Here is a 15,160-nt window from a genome sequence, read left to right on the forward strand (position 1 = left end):
TAAAGCAACAAGTTGTTTCCGGCTCAAACGAGTCAAGAATGAAACTACAAGTTGGTTCTAATTTTAAACAACCGAAAATGAAGCTACAAGTTGTTTTCAACTTCAAACGGTCTGGAATGAAGCTACAAGTTGCTTCCAACCTTAATCTAGCCAATAATGAAGCACAAGTTGTTTCCGGGCTCAACCGAAGTCTAGAATGAAACTACAAGTTGATTCTAATTTTAACAACCGAAAATGAAGCTACAAGTTGTTTCCAAATTCATCTAGCCAGTAATAAAGCAAAAGTTTGTTTCCGGCTCAAACGAGTCAAGAATGAAACTACAAGTTGGTTCTAATTTTAAACAACTGAAAATAAAGCTACAAGTTGTTTCCAACTTCAATCTAGTCAATAATAAAGCAACAAGTTGTTTCCGGCTCAAACGAGTCAAAATGAAACTACAAGTTGGTTCTCATTTTAAACAACCGGAAAATGAAGTTACAAGTTGTTTTCAACTTCAAAAGAGTCTGGAATGAAGCTACAAGTTGCTTCCAACTTCAATCTAGCCAATAATGAAGCAACAAGTTGTTTCCGGGCTCAAACGAGTCAAGAATGAAACTACAAGTTGGTTCTAATTTTAAACAACCGAAAATGAAGCTACAAGTTGTTTTCAACTTCAAACGAGTCTGGAATGAAGCTACAACAAGTTGTTTCCGGGCAAAAACGAGTCAAGAATGAAACTACAAGTTGATTCTAATTTTAAACAACCGAAAATAAAGCTACAAGTTGTTTCCAAATTCAATCTAGTCAATAATAAAGCAACAAGCTGTTTCCGGCTCAAACGAGTCAAGAATGAAACTACAAGTTGGTTCTAATTTTAAACAACCGAAAATGAAGTTACAAGTTGTTTTCAACTTCAAAAGAGTCTGGAATGAAGCTACAAGTTGCTTCCAACTTCAATCTAGCCAATAATGAAGCAACAAGTTGTTTCCGGGCTCAAACGAGTCAAGAATGAAACTACAAGTTGGTTCTAATTTTAAACAACTGAAAATAAAGCTACAAGTTGTTTCCAAATTCAATCTAGTCAATAATAAAGCAACAAGTTGTTTCCGGCTCAAACGAGTCAAGAATGAAACTACAAGTTGGTTCTAATTTTAAACAACCGAAAATGAAGCTACAAGTTGTTTTCAACTTCAAACGAGTCTGGAATGAAGCTACAAGTTGCTTCCAACCTTAATCTAGCCAATAATGAAGCAACAAGTTGTTTCCGGGCTCAACCGAGTCTAGAATGAAACTACAAGTTGATTCTAATTTTAAACAACCGAAAATAAAGCTACAAGTTGTTTCCAAATTCAATCTAGTCAATAATAAAGCAACAAGCTGTTTCCGGCTCAAACGAGTCAAGAATGAAACTACAAGTTGGTTCTAATTTTAAACAACCGAAAATGAAGCTACAAGTTGTTTTCAACTTCAAACGAGTCTGGAATGAAGCTACAAGTTGCTTCCAACCTTAATCTAGCCAATAATGAAGCAACAAGTTGTTTCCGGGCTCAACCGAGTCTAGAATGAAACTACAAGTTGATTCTAATTTTTAACAACCGAAAATGAAGCTACAAGTTGTTTCCAAATTCAATCTAGCCAGTAATAAAGCAAAAGTTTGTTTCCGGCTAAAACGAGTCAAGAATGAAACTACAAGTTGGTTCTAATTTTAAACAACTGAAAATAAAGCTACAAGTTGTTTCCAACTTCAATCTAGTCAATAATAAAGCAACAAGTTGTTTCCGGCTCAAATGAGTCAAGAATGAAACTACAAGTTGGTTCTCATTTTAAACAACCGAAAATGAAGTTACAAGTTGTTTTCAACTTCAAAAGAGTCTGGAATGAAGCTACAAGTTGCTTCCAACTTCAATCTAGCCAATAATGAAGCAACAAGTTGTTTCCGGGCTCAAACGAGTCAAGAATGAAACTACAAGTTGGTTCTAATTTTAAACAACCGAAAATGAAGCTACAAGTTGTTTTCAACTTCAAACGAGTCTGGAATGAAGCTACAACAAGTTGTTTCCGGGCAAAAACGAGTCAAGAATGAAACTACAAGTTGATTCTAATTTTAAACAACCGAAAATAAAGCTACAAGTTGTTTCCAAATTCAATCTAGTCAATAATAAAGCAACAAGCTGTTTCCGGCTCAAACGAGTCAAGAATGAAACTACAAGTTGGTTCTAATTTTAAACAACCGAAAATGAAGCTACAAGTTGTTTTCAACTTCAAACGAGTCTGGAATGAAGCTACAAGTTGCTTCCAACCTTAAAACTAGCCAATAATGAAGCAACAAGTTGTTTCCGGGCTCAACCGAGTCTAGAATGAAACTACAAGTTGATTCTAATTTTTAACAACCGAAAATGAAGCTACAAGTTGTTTCCAAATTCAATCTAGCCAGTAATAAAGCAAAAGTTTGTTTCCGGCTCAAACGAGTCAAGAATGAAACTACAAGTTGGTTCTAATTTTAAACAACTGAAAATGAAGCTACAAGTTGTTTCCAAATTCAATCTAGCCAGTAATATAGCAAAAGTTTGTTTCCGGCTCAAACGAGTCAAGAATGAAACTACAAATTGGTTCTAATTTTATACAACTGAAAATAAAGCTACAAGTTGTTTCCAAATTCAATCTAGTCAATAATAAAGCAACAAGTTGTTTCCAGCTCAAATGAGTCAAGAATGAAACTACAAGTTGGTTCTAATTTTAAACAACCGAAAATGAAGCTACAAGTTGATTCCAACTTCAAACGAGTCTGGAATGAAGCTACAAGTTGCTTCCAACTTCAATCTAGCTAATAATGAAGCAACAAGTTGTTTCCGGGCTCAAACGAGTCAAAAATGAAACTACAAGTTGATTCTAATTTTAAACAACCGAAAATAAAGCTACAAGTTGTTTCCAAATTCAATCTAGTCAATAATAAAGCAACAAGCTGTTTCCGGCTCAAACGAGTCAAGAATGAAACTACAAGTTGGTTCTAATTTTAACAACCGAAAATGAAGCTACAAGTTGTTTTCAACTTCAAACGAGTCTGGAATGAAGCTACAAGTTGCTTCCAACCTTAATCTAGCCAATAATGAAGCAACAAGTTGTTTCCGGGCTCAACCGAGTCTAGAATGAAACTACAAGTTGATTCTAATTTTTAACAACCGAAAATGAAGCTACAAGTTGTTTCCAAATTCAATCTAGCCAGTAATAAAGCAAAAGTTTGTTTCCGGCTCAAACGAGTCAAGAATGAAACTACAAGTTGGTTCTAATTTTAAACAACTGAAAATAAAGCTACAAGTTGTTTCCAACTTCAATCTAGTCAATAATAAAGCAACAAGTTGTTTCCGGCTCAAACGAGTCAAGAATGAAACTACAAGTTGGTTCTCATTTTAAACAACCGAAAATGAAGTTACAAGTTGTTTTCAACTTCAAAAGAGTCTGGAATGAAGCTACAAGTTGCTTCCAACTTCAATCTAGCCAATAATGAAGCAACAAGTTGTTTCCGGGCTCAAACGAGTCAAGAATGAAACTACAAGTTGGTTCTAATTTTAAACAACCGAAAATGAAGCTACAAGTTGTTTTCAACTTCAAACGAGTCTGGAATGAAGCTACAACAAGTTGTTTCCGGGCAAAAACGAGTCAAGAATGAAACTACAAGTTGATTCTAATTTTAAACAACCGAAAATAAAGCTACAAGTTGTTTCCAAATTCAATCTAGTCAATAATAAAGCAACAAGCTGTTTCCGGCTCAAACGAGTCAAGAATGAAACTACAAGTTGGTTCTAATTTTAAACAACCGAAAATGAAGCTACAAGTTGTTTTCAACTTCAAACGAGTCTGGAATGAAGCTACAACAAGTTGTTTCCGGGCAAAAACGAGTCAAGAATGAAACTACAAGTTGATTCTAATTTTAAACAACCGAAAATAAAGCTACAAGTTGTTTCCAAATTCAATCTAGTCAATAATAAAGCAACAAGCTGTTTCCGGCTCAAACGAGTCAAGAATGAAACTACAAGTTGGTTCTAATTTTAAACAACCGAAAATGAAGCTACAAGTTGTTTTCAACTTCAAACGAGTCTGGAATGAAGCTACAAGTTGCTTCCAACCTTAATCTAGCCAATAATGAAGCAACAAGTTGTTTCCGGGCTCAACCGAGTCTAGAATGAAACTACAAGTTGATTCTAATTTTTAACAACCAAAAATGAAGCTACAAGTTGTTTCCAAATTCAATCTAGCCAGTAATAAAGCAAAAGTTTGTTTCCGGCTAAAACGAGTCAAGAATAAAACTACAAGTTGGTTCTAATTTTAAACAACTGAAAATAAAGCTACAAGTTGTTTCCAACTTCAATCTAGTCAATAATAAAGCAACAAGTTGTTTCCGGCTCAAACGAGTCAAGAATGAAACTACAAGTTGGTTCTCATTTTAAACAACCGAAAATGAAGTTACAAGTTGTTTTCAACTTCAAAAGAGTCTGGAATGAAGCTACAAGTTGCTTCCAACTTCAATCTAGCCAATAATGAAGCAACAAGTTGTTTCCGGGCTCAAACGAGTCAAGAATGAAACTACAAGTTGGTTCTAATTTTAAACAACCGAAAATGAAGCTACAAGTTGTTTTCAACTTCAAACGAGTCTGGAATGAAGCTACAACAAGTTGTTTCCGGGCAAAAACGAGTCAAGAATGAAACTACAAGTTGATTCTAATTTTAAACAACCGAAAATAAAGCTACAAGTTGTTTCCAAATTCAATCTAGTCAATAATAAAGCAACAAGCTGTTTCCGGCTCAAACGAGTCAAGAATGAAACTACAAGTTGGTTCTAATTTTAAACAACCGAAAATGAAGCTACAAGTTGTTTTCAACTTCAAACGAGTCTGGAATGAAGCTACAAGTTGCTTCCAACCTTAAAACTAGCCAATAATGAAGCAACAAGTTGTTTCCGGGCTCAACCGAGTCTAGAATGAAACTACAAGTTGATTCTAATTTTTAACAACCGAAAATGAAGCTACAAGTTGTTTCCAAATTCAATCTAGCCAGTAATAAAGCAAAAGTTTGTTTCCGGCTCAAACGAGTCAAGAATGAAACTACAAGTTGGTTCTAATTTTAAACAACTGAAAATAAAGCTACAAGTTGTTCCCAAATTCAATCTAGTCAATAATAAAGCAACAAGTTGTTTCCGGCTCAAACGAGTCAAGAATGAAACTACAAGTTGGTTCTAATTTTAAACAACCGAAAATGAAGCTACAAGTTTATTCCAACTTCAAACGAGTCTGGAATGAAGCTACAAGTTGCTTCCAACTTCAATCTAGCCAATAATGAAGCAACAAGTTGTTTCCGGGCTCAAACGAGTCAAAAATGAAACTACAAGTTGATTCTAATTTTAAACAACCGAAAATAAAGCTACAAGTTGTTTCCAAATTCAATCTAGTCAATAATAAAGCAACAAGCTGTTTCCGGCTCAAACGAGTCAAGAATGAAACTACAAGTTGGTTCTAATTTTAAACAACCGAAAATGAAGCTACAAGTTGTTTTCAACTTCAAACGAGTCTGGAATGAAGCTACAAGTTGCTTCCAACCTTAATCTAGCCAATAATGAAGCAACAAGTTGTTTCCGGGCTCAACCGAGTCTAGAATGAAACTACAAGTTGATTCTAATTTTTAACAACCGAAAATGAAGCTACAAGTTGTTTCCAAATTCAATCTAGCCAGTAATAAAGCAAAAGTTTGTTTCCGGCTCAAACGAGTCAAGAATGAAACTACAAGTTGGTTCTAATTTTAAACAACTGAAAATCAAGCTACAAGTTGTTTCCAACTTCAATCTAGTCAATAATAAAGCAACAAGTTGTTTCCGGCTCAAACGAGTCAAGAATGAAACTACAAGTTGGTTCTCATTTTAAACAACCGAAAATGAAGTTACAAGTTGTTTTCAACTTCAAAAGAGTCTGGAATGAAGCTACAAGTTGCTTCCAACTTCAATCTAGCCAATAATGAAGCAAAAAGTTGTTTCCGGGCTCAAACGAGTCAAGAATGAAACTACAAGTTGGTTCTAATTTTAAACAACCGAAAATGAAGCTACAAGTTGTTTTCAACTTCAAACGAGTCTGGAATGAAGCTACAACAAGTTGTTTCCGGGCAAAAACGAGTCAAGAATGAAACTACAAGTTGATTCTAATTTTAAACAACCGAAAATAAAGCTACAAGTTGTTTCCAAATTCAATCTAGTCAATAATAAAGCAACAAGCTGTTTCCGGCTCAAACGAGTCAAGAATGAAACTACAAGTTGGTTCTAATTTTAAACAACTGAAAATAAAGCTACAAGTTGTTTCCAAATTCAATCTAGTCAATAATAAAGCAACAAGTTGTTTCCGGCTCAAACGAGTCAAGAATGAAACTACAAGTTGGTTCTAATTTTAAACAACCGAAAATGAAGCTACAAGTTGTTTTCAACTTCAAACGAGTCTGGAATGAAGCTACAAGTTGCTTCCAACCTTAATCTAGCCAATAATGAAGCAACAAGTTGTTTCCGGGCTCAAACGAGTCAAGAATGAAACTACAAGTTGGTTCTAATTTTAAACAACCGAAAATGAAGCTACAAGTTGTTTTCAACTTCAAACGAGTCTGGAATGAAGCTACAACAAGTTGTTTCCGGGCAAAAACGAGTCAAGAATGAAACTACAAGTTGATTCTAATTTTAAACAACCGAAAATAAAGCTACAAGTTGTTTCCAAATTCAATCTAGTCAATAATAAAGCAACAAGCTGTTTCCGGCTCAAACGAGTCAAGAATGAAACTACAAGTTGGTTCTAATTTTAAACAACTGAAAATAAAGCTACAAGTTGTTTCCAACTTCAATCTAGTCAATAATAAAGCAACAAGTTGTTTCCGGCTCAAACGAGTCAAGAATGAAACTACAAGTTGGTTCTCATTTTAAACAACCGAAAATGAAGTTACAAGTTGTTTTCAACTTCAAAAGAGTCTGGAATGAAGCTACAAGTTGCTTCCAACTTCAATCTAGCCAATAATGAAGCAACAAGTTGTTTCCGGGCTCAAACGAGTCAAGAATGAAACTACAAGTTGGTTCTAATTTTAAACAACCGAAAATGAAGCTACAAGTTGTTTTCAACTTCAAACGAGTCTGGAATGAAGCTACAACAAGTTGTTTCTGGGCAAAAACGAGTCAAGAATGAAACTACAAGTTGATTCTAATTTTAAACAACCGAAAATAAAGCTACAAGTTGTTTCCAAATTCAATCTAGTCAATAATAAAGCAACAAGCTGTTTCCGGCTCAAACGAGTCAAGAATGAAACTACAAGTTGGTTCTAATTTTAAACAACCGAAAATGAAGCTACAAGTTGTTTTCAACTTCAAACGAGTCTGGAATGAAGCTACAAGTTGCTTCCAAACTTAAAACTAGCCAATAATGAAGCAACAAGTTGTTTCCGGGCTCAACCGAGTCTAGAATGAAACTACAAGTTGATTCTAATTTTTAACAACCGAAAATGAAGCTACAAGTTGTTTCCAAATTCAATCTAGCCAGTAATAAAGCAAAAGTTTGTTTCCGGCTCAAACGAGTCAAGAATGAAACTACAAGTTGGTTCTAATTTTAAACAACTGAAAATAAAGCTACAAGTTGTTTCCAAATTCAATCTAGTCAATAATAAAGCAACAAGTTGTTTCCGGCTCAAACGAGTCAAGAATGAAACTACAAGTTGGTTCTAATTTTAAACAACCGAAAATGAAGCTACAAGTTGTTTTCAACTTCAAACGAGTCTGGAATGAAGCTACAAGTTGCTTCCAACCTTAATCTAGCCAATAATGAAGCAACAAGTTGTTTCCGGGCTCAACCGAGTCTAGAATGAAACTACAAGTTGATTCTAATTTTAAACAACCGAAAATAAAGCTACAAGTTGTTTCCAAATTCAATCTAGTCAATAATAAAGCAACAAGCTGTTTCCGGCTCAAACGAGTCAAGAATGAAACTACAAGTTGGTTCTAATTTTAAACAACCGAAAATCAAGCTACAAGTTGTTTTCAACTTCAAACGAGTCTGGAATGAAGCTACAAGTTGCTTCCAACCTTAATCTAGCCAATAATGAAGCAACAAGTTGTTTCCGGGCTCAACCGAGTCTAGAATGAAACTACAAGTTGATTCTAATTTTTAACAACCGAAAATGAAGCTACAAGTTGTTTCCAAATTCAATCTAGCCAGTAATAAAGCAAAAGTTTGTTTCCGGCTAAAACGAGTCAAGAATGAAACTACAAGTTGGTTCTAATTTTAAACAACTGAAAATAAAGCTACAAGTTGTTTCCAACTTCAATCTAGTCAATAATAAAGCAACAAGTTGTTTCCGGCTCAAACGAGTCAAGAATGAAACTACAAGTTGGTTCTCATTTTAAACAACCGAAAATGAAGTTACAAGTTGTTTTCAACTTCAAAAGAGTCTGGAATGAAGCTACAAGTTGCTTCCAACTTCAATCTAGCCAATAATGAAGCAACAAGTTGTTTCCGGGCTCAAACGAGTCAAGAATGAAACTACAAGTTGGTTCTAATTTTAAACAACCGAAAATGAAGCTACAAGTTGTTTTCAACTTCAAACGAGTCTGGAATGAAGCTACAACAAGTTGTTTCTGGGCAAAAACGAGTCAAGAATGAAACTACAAGTTGATTCTAATTTTAAACAACCGAAAATAAAGCTACAAGTTGTTTCCAAATTCAATCTAGTCAATAATAAAGCAACAAGCTGTTTCCGGCTCAAACGAGTCAAGAATGAAACTACAAGTTGGTTCTAATTTTAAACAACCGAAAATGAAGCTACAAGTTGTTTTCAACTTCAAACGAGTCTGGAATGAAGCTACAAGTTGCTTCCAACCTTAATCTAGCCAATAATGAAGCAACAAGTTGTTTCCGGGCTCAACCGAGTCTAGAATGAAACTACAAGTTGATTCTAATTTTAAACAACCGAAAATAAAGCTACAAGTTGTTTCCAAATTCAATCTAGTCAATAATAAAGCAACAAGCTGTTTCCGGCTCAAACGAGTCAAGAATGAAACTACAAGTTGGTTCTAATTTTAAACAACCGAAAATCAAGCTACAAGTTGTTTTCAACTTCAAACGAGTCTGGAATGAAGCTACAAGTTGCTTCCAACCTTAATCTAGCCAATAATGAAGCAACAAGTTGTTTCCGGGCTCAACCGAGTCTAGAATGAAACTACAAGTTGATTCTAATTTTTAACAACCGAAAATGAAGCTACAAGTTGTTTCCAAATTCAATCTAGCCAGTAATAAAGCAAAAGTTTGTTTCCGGCTAAAACGAGTCAAGAATGAAACTACAAGTTGGTTCTAATTTTAAACAACTGAAAATAAAGCTACAAGTTGTTTCCAACTTCAATCTAGTCAATAATAAAGCAACAAGTTGTTTCCGGCTCAAACGAGTCAAGAATGAAACTACAAGTTGGTTCTCATTTTAAACAACCGAAAATGAAGTTACAAGTTGTTTTCAACTTCAAAAGAGTCTGGAATGAAGCTACAAGTTGCTTCCAACTTCAATCTAGCCAATAATGAAGCAACAAGTTGTTTCCGGGCTCAAACGAGTCAAGAATGAAACTACAAGTTGGTTCTAATTTTAAACAACCGAAAATGAAGCTACAAGTTGTTTTCAACTTCAAACGAGTCTGGAATGAAGCTACAACAAGTTGTTTCTGGGCAAAAACGAGTCAAGAATGAAACTACAAGTTGATTCTAATTTTAAACAACCGAAAATAAAGCTACAAGTTGTTTCCAAATTCAATCTAGTCAATAATAAAGCAACAAGCTGTTTCCGGCTCAAACGAGTCAAGAATGAAACTACAAGTTGGTTCTAATTTTAAACAACCGAAAATGAAGCTACAAGTTGTTTTCAACTTCAAACGAGTCTGGAATGAAGCTACAAGTTGCTTCCAAACTTAAAACTAGCCAATAATGAAGCAACAAGTTGTTTCCGGGCTCAACCGAGTCTAGAATGAAACTACAAGTTGATTCTAATTTTTAACAACCGAAAATGAAGCTACAAGTTGTTTCCAAATTCAATCTAGCCAGTAATAAAGCAAAAGTTTGTTTCCGGCTCAAACGAGTCAAGAATGAAACTACAAGTTGGTTCTAATTTTAAACAACTGAAAATAAAGCTACAAGTTGTTTCCAAATTCAATCTAGTCAATAATAAAGCAACAAGTTGTTTCCGGCTCAAACGAGTCAAGAATGAAACTACAAGTTGGTTCTAATTTTAAACAACCGAAAATGAAGCTACAAGTTGTTTTCAACTTCAAACGAGTCTGGAATGAAGCTACAAGTTGCTTCCAACCTTAATCTAGCCAATAATGAAGCAACAAGTTGTTTCCGGGCTCAACCGAGTCTAGAATGAAACTACAAGTTGATTCTAATTTTAAACAACCGAAAATAAAGCTACAAGTTGTTTCCAAATTCAATCTAGTCAATAATAAAGCAACAAGCTGTTTCCGGCTCAAACGAGTCAAGAATGAAACTACAAGTTGGTTCTAATTTTAAACAACCGAAAATCAAGCTACAAGTTGTTTTCAACTTCAAACGAGTCTGGAATGAAGCTACAAGTTGCTTCCAACCTTAATCTAGCCAATAATGAAGCAACAAGTTGTTTCCGGGCTCAACCGAGTCTAGAATGAAACTACAAGTTGATTCTAATTTTTAATAACCGAAAATGAAGCTACAAGTTGTTTCCAAATTCAATCTAGCCAGTAATATAGCAAAAGTTTGTTTCCGGCTCAAACGAGTCAAGAATGAAACTACAAATTGGTTCTAATTTTATACAACTGAAATTAAAGCTACAAGTTGTTTCCAACTTCAATCTAGTCAATAATAAAGCAACAAGTTGTTTCCGGCTCAAACGAGTCAAGAATGAAACTACAAGTTGGTTCTCATTTTAAACAACCGAAAATGAAGTTACAAGTTGTTTTCAACTTCAAAAGAGTCTGGAATGAAGCTACAAGTTGCTTCCAACTTCAATCTAGCCAATAATGAAGCAACAAGTTGTTTCCGGGCTCAAACGAGTCAAGAATGAAACTACAAGTTGGTTCTAATTTTAAACAACCGAAAATGAAGCTACAAGTTGTTTTCAACTTCAAACGAGTCTGGAATGAAGCTACAACAAGTTGTTTCCGGGCAAAAACGAGTCAAGAATGAAACTACAAGTTGATTCTAATTTTAAACAACCGAAAATAAAGCTACAAGTTGTTTCCAAATTCAATCTAGTCAATAATAAAGCAACAAGCTGTTTCCGGCTCAAACGAGTCAAGAATGAAACTACAAGTTGGTTCTAATTTTAAACAACCGAAAATGAAGCTACAAGTTGTTTTCAACTTCAAACGAGTCTGGAATGAAGCTACAAGTTGCTTCCAACCTTAATCTAGCCAATAATGAAGCAACAAGTTGTTTCCGGGCTCAACCGAGTCTAGAATGAAACTACAAGTTGATTCTAATTTTTAACAACCGAAAATGAAGCTACAAGTTGTTTCCAAATTCAATCTAGCCAGTAATAAAGCAAAAGTTTGTTTCCGGCTCAAACGAGTCAAGAATGAAACTACAAGTTGGTTCTAATTTTAAACAACTGAAAATAAAGCTACGAGTTGTTTCCAAATTCAATCTAGTCAATAATAAAGCAACAAGTTGTTTCCGGCTCAAACGAGTCAAGAATGAAACTACAAGTTGGTTCTAATTTTAAACAACCGAAAATGAAGCTACAAGTTGTTTTCAACTTCAAACGAGTCTGGAATGAAGCTACAACAAGTTGTTTCCGGGCAAAAACGAGTCAAGAATGAAACTACAAGTTGATTCTAATTTTAAACAACCGAAAATAAAGCTACAAGTTGTTTCCAAATTCAATCTAGTCAATAATAAAGCAACAAGCTGTTTCCGGCTCAAACGAGTCAAGAATGAAACTACAAGTTGGTTCTAATTTTAAACAACCGAAAATGAAGCTACAAGTTGTTTTCAACTTCAAACGAGTCTGGAATGAAGCTACAAGTTGCTTCCAACCTTAATCTAGCCAATAATGAAGCAACAAGTTGTTTCCGGGCTCAACCGAGTCTAGAATGAAACTACAAGTTGATTCTAATTTTTAACAACCGAAAATGAAGCTACAAGTTGTTTCCAAATTCAATCTAGCCAGTAATAAAGCAAAAGTTTGTTTCCGGCTCAAACGAGTCAAGAATGAAACTACAAGTTGGTTCTAATTTTAAACAACTGAAAATAAAGCTACAAGTTGTTTCCAAATTCAATCTAGTCAATAATAAAGCAACAAGTTGTTTCCGGCTCAAACGAGTCAAGAATGAAACTACAAGTTGGTTCTAATTTTAAACAACCGAAAATGAAGCTACAAGTTGTTTTCAACTTCAAACGAGTCTGGAATGAAGCTACAAGTTGCTTCCAACCTTAATCTAGCCAATAATGAAGCAACAAGTTGTTTCCGGGCTCAACCGAGTCTAGAATGAAACTACAAGTTGATTCTAATTTTAAACAACCGAAAATAAAGCTACAAGTTGTTTCCAAATTCAATCTAGTCAATAATAAAGCAAAAGTTTGTTTCCGGCTCAAACGAGTCAAGAATGAAACTACAAGTTGGTTCTAATTTTAAACAACTGAAAATAAAGCTACAAGTTGTTTCCAAATTCAATCTAGTCAATAATAAAGCAACAAGTTGTTTCCGGCTCAAACGAGTCAAGAATGAAACTACAAGTTGGTTCTAATTTTAAACAACCGAAAATGAAGCTACAAGTTGTTTTCAACTTCAAACGAGTCTGGAATGAAGCTACAACAAGTTGTTTCCGGGCAAAAACGAGTCAAGAATGAAACTACAAGTTGATTCTAATTTTAAACAACCGAAAATAAAGCTACAAGTTGTTTCCAAATTCAATCTAGTCAATAATAAAGCAACAAGCTGTTTCCGGCTCAAACGAGTCAAGAATGAAACTACAAGTTGGTTCTAATTTTAAACAACCGAAAATGAAGCTACAAGTTGTTTTCAACTTCAAACGAGTCTGGAATGAAGCTACAAGTTGCTTCCAACCTTAATCTAGCCAATAATGAAGCAACAAGTTGTTTCCGGGCTCAACCGAGTCTAGAATGAAACTACAAGTTGATTCTAATTTTTAACAACCGAAAATGAAGCTACAAGTTGTTTCCAAATTCAATCTAGCCAGTAATAAAGCAAAAGTTTGTTTCCGGCTCAAACGAGTCAAGAATGAAACTACAAGTTGGTTCTAATTTTAAACAACTGAAAATAAAGCTACAAGTTGTTTCCAAATTCAATCTAGTCAATAATAAAGCAACAAGTTGTTTCCGGCTCAAACGAGTCAAGAATGAAACTACAAGTTGGTTCTAATTTTAAACAACCGAAAATGAAGCTACAAGTTGTTTTCAACTTCAAACGAGTCTGGAATGAAGCTACAAGTTGCTTCCAACCTTAATCTAGCCAATAATGAAGCAACAAGTTGTTTCCGGGCTCAACCGAGTCTAGAATGAAACTACAAGTTGATTCTAATTTTAAACAACCGAAAATAAAGCTACAAGTTGTTTCCAAATTCAATCTAGTCAATAATAAAGCAACAAGCTGTTTCCGGCTCAAACGAGTCAAGAATGAAACTACAAGTTGGTTCTAATTTTAAACAACCGAAAATCAAGCTACAAGTTGTTTTCAACTTCAAACGAGTCTGGAATGAAGCTACAAGTTGCTTCCAACCTTAATCTAGCCAATAATGAAGCAACAAGTTGTTTCCGGGCTCAACCGAGTCTAGAATGAAACTACAAGTTGATTCTAATTTTTAACAACCGAAAATGAAGCTACAAGTTGTTTCCAAATTCAATCTAGCCAGTAATATAGCAAAAGTTTGTTTCCGGCTCAAACGAGTCAAGAATGAAACTACAAATTGTTTCTAATTTTAAACAACTGAAAATAAAGCTACAAGTTGTTTCCAAATTCAATCTAGTCAATAATAAAGCAACAAGTTGTTTCCGGCTCAAACGAGTCAAGAATGAAACTACAAGTTGGTTCTAATTTTAAACAACCGAAAATGAAGCTACAAGTTGATTCCAACTTCAAACGAGTCTGGAATGAAGCTACAAGTTGCTTCCAACTTCAATCTAGCCAATAATGAAGCAACAAGTTGTTTCCGGGCTCAAACGAGTCAAAAATGAAACTACAAGTTGATTCTAATTTTAAACAACCGAAAATAAAGCTACAAGTTGTTTCCAAATTCAATCTAGTCAATAATAAAGCAACAAGCTGTTTCCGGCTCAAACGAGTCAAGAATTAAACTACAAGTTGGTTCTAATTTTAAACAACCGAAAATGAAGCTACAAGTTGTTTTCAACTTCAAACGAGTCTGGAATGAAGCTACAAGTTGCTTCCAACCTTAATCTAGCCAATAATGAAGCAACAAGTTGTTTCCGGGCTCAACCGAGTCTAGAATGAAACTACAAGTTGATTCTAATTTTTAACAACCGAAAATGAAGCTACAAGTTGTTTCCAAATTCAATCTAGCCAGTAATAAAGCAAAAGTTTGTTTCCGGCTCAAACGAGTCAAGAATGAAACTACAAGTTGGTTCTAATTTTAAACAACTGAAAATAAAGCTACAAGTTGTTTCCAACTTCAATCTAGTCAATAATAAAGCAACAAGTTGTTTCCGGCTCAAACGAGTCAAGAATGAAACTACAAGTTGGTTCTCATTTTAAACAACCGAAAATGAAGTTACAAGTTGTTTTCAACTTCAAAAGAGTCTGGAATGAAGCTACAAGTTGCTTCCAACTTCAATCTAGCCAATAATGAAGCAACAAGTTGTTTCCGGGCTCAAACGAGTCAAGAATGAAACTACAAGTTGGTTCTAATTTTAAACAACCGAAAATGAAGCTACAAGTTGTTTTCAACTTCAAACGAGTCTGGAATGAAGCTACAACAAGTTGTTTCCGGGCAAAAACGAGTCAAGAATGAAACTACAAGTTGATTCTAATTTTAAACAACCGAAAATAAAGCTACAAGTTGTTTCCAAATTCAATATAGTCAATAATAAAGCAACAAGCTGTTTCCGGCTCAAACGAGTCAAGAATGAAACTACAAGTTGGTTCTAATTTTAAACAACCGAAAATGAAGCTACAAGTTGT

This window comes from Daucus carota, chromosome 3 (genome assembly GCF_001625215.2).
Source record: "Daucus carota subsp. sativus chromosome 3, DH1 v3.0, whole genome shotgun sequence".
NCBI classification, from domain to species: Eukaryota; Viridiplantae; Streptophyta; class Magnoliopsida; order Apiales; family Apiaceae; genus Daucus; species Daucus carota.